This window comes from Ascidia mentula, assembly GCF_947561715.1.
Source record: "Ascidia mentula chromosome 2 unlocalized genomic scaffold, kaAscMent1.1 SUPER_2_unloc_2, whole genome shotgun sequence".
Lineage (NCBI taxonomy): Eukaryota > Metazoa > Chordata > Ascidiacea > Phlebobranchia > Ascidiidae > Ascidia > Ascidia mentula.
The window spans coordinates 385,001-387,500 of NW_028113665.1; the positions used below are offsets into that span (position 1 = coordinate 385,001).

Genomic DNA, 2,500 nt, shown 5'->3' on the forward strand with positions numbered 1-2,500 from the left:
TCTTTTCTTGGTAAGGGGCGGCGACCCTGGAATCGGTTTGCCCGGAGATAGGGACCTGGGCCCCGCAAAGCACCACGTCTCTTGTGGTGTCCGGTGCGCCCGCGTCGGCCCGTGAAAATCCGAGGGAGTTGGTGTAAGTTTCGTGCGAGGTCGTACCCATATCCGCAGCAGGTCTCCGAGGTGAACAGCCTCTGGCCGATAGAACAATGTAGGTAAGGGAAGTCGGCAAACTAGATCCGTAACTTCGGGAAAAGGATTGGCTCTAAGGGCTGGGCCGGTCGGGCTGTGGCAGGAAGCGGGCGACGGGACTGTACCGGACTGGGCGAACGGCCTGCCTTCTCCGGAGGGCGGGTCGTGAGCCTGGACCTGTGTCGGTCTCTGGCCGTGGAGTGCCGCAGCTACGCGGGTCTCGCGGCTCGCTTCGGCCGGCGTCGAACAGCCAACTTAGAACTGGTGCGGACCGGGGGAATCCGACTGTTTAATTAAAACAAAGCATTGCGATGGCCGCCACCTGGTGTTGACGCAATGTGATTTCTGCCCAGTGCTCTGAATGTCAAAGTGAAGAAATTCAACCAAGCGCGGGTAAACGGCGGGAGTAACTATGACTCTGGAAGGATTCCTTACCAGATTGTAGGAAGGTCAGCCCGGTGCAACCTCCGCAATGGGATATTTTGGCTCCTGTCAAGGAAGCTGAGGTATTGACATTGATTAGATCCATGAGGAGGTCAGCACCAGGCCCCGACCAGCTGTCTGTAAGGGAGCTTAAGGCACTGAAAACTGCTGATGTAGTGGACCGCTTCAACCTTTGGTTGTGGGCGGGATGCACACCAGGCAGAATTCAGAAAGCCCGCACGATCTTCGTTCCCAAAGTAGCGACCCCGAGCGAGCCGGCGGAGTTCAGACCGATCACTATTGCCAGCGTGCTTCTCAGGTGCTTTCACAAGCTCCTGTCAGCACGGATGAGCAAACTTTTGCCGATCAGTGATCGACAGAAGGGTTTTAAGAACGAGGACGGTGTAGGTGCCAACATTATGTTGTTGAAAGGTGCGATTGCTGAAGCCAAACAACGAATGATGCCGCTTCATGTGGCGTTCATTGATGTTGCCAAGGCTTTCGATTCGGTGTCCCATGACAGCATTCCACTGGCCTTGGGACGACTGGGCGTGCCCGAACCCTTTCTAGACTACATCCGGGGAATGTACCGTAGTGCGTCCACGGTCCTGCAGTCGGGAGGGTCACAAAGTGGCACAATCCCAGTGCATCGGGGCGTAAGGCAGGGTGACCCGATGTCCGGGCTTCTGTTTAACGCTGTGGTTGACTGGGCTTTGGCCCAATTAGACACTCAAATGGGGTTTACCCTCGAAGGAGGGGTAAAGGTGTGCCATCTCGCGTTCGCTGACGACCTTGCCATTGTGTCTTCCACCCCGCGTGGGCTGCAGCTGCAGCTCGATGCGGTGGTGGACCACCTTGGGAGATCCGGGCTTAACGTGAACCCCAAGAAGAGTGTCTGCCTCCACATTATTGTTGACGGCAAGAGAAAGCGGTGGTTGGTTGACGACCAAAAAACCACCACCATAAATGGGAACCTTTTGCCTACCTTGGCAGTGAACGAAACCTTTCGTTATCTGGGTGTGCGCGTGGGTGCACTTGACGCTAAGGTCAAGGTACACCTTAAGTTAGAGCACGGCTTGAGGCAGCTGACTAGGGCTCCTTTGAAGCCCCAACAAAGAATGTGGGCATTGACTCGGAGCCTAATCCCGTCATGTCTGCACCCTCTTGTGTTGGGTGAGCCCACGGCCGGCTACCTCCGTTTCCTCGACCGGATGGTCCGCGCCAGTGTTAGATCCTGGCTAAAATTTCCCCATGACACCTGTCTTGGGTTTTTCCATGCCGCGACGGCATTAGGGGGCATCGGTGTTCCATGCTTCGGCACTGGAGTACCCCTGCTCATACGACGCAGGCTTGATAAGTTGTGCGGCAGTCGTGATGCTGCAGTGGTAGCAATAACTGAGGGAAAAGCATTCGGTAGGAAACTAGAGAAGTGGTGCGGTGCTGTGACTGTGGGTGGCCGACGTGTCACCACCAAGGTAGGGGTAGTTGAGGCCCTGGGAGAATTGTTGACCGATTCCGCTGACGGTCATGGTCTGAGGGAGAATGTGTGTGTGCCCAAGGCGTCGGCTTGGGTTCTTTCTGGGCATTGTGGGATGAATGGGGCCGATTATATCGGTGCCCTAAAAGTCAGAGGGAACATCCTGGCGACACGGGCACGCAGGGCCCGTGGTCGCCCCGGTAGAGAGGTAGCCTGTGATTGTTGCGCCAAGAGAGAAACCCTTGCACATGTGTTGCAAACATGCGCAAGAACTCACGGACCAAGGATTGTGCGCCACGACCGGGTGGCCCAAGTTGTGGAAAAAGCGGTAATAAGGAAGGGTTGGAGTGTACTGTGGGCGCCGGACATCAAGGGTAGGGGGTTCCATTGGAAGCCCGACTTGGTGCTGAC

At 56.2% G+C, this 2,500-nt stretch overlaps 1 pseudogene; it reads left to right on the forward strand.

The window, feature by feature from the left end:
- LOC145915682 (large subunit ribosomal RNA) overlaps positions 1–2,500 on the forward strand; it is a 6,361-nt pseudogene that overhangs the window by 1,940 nt on the left and 1,921 nt on the right.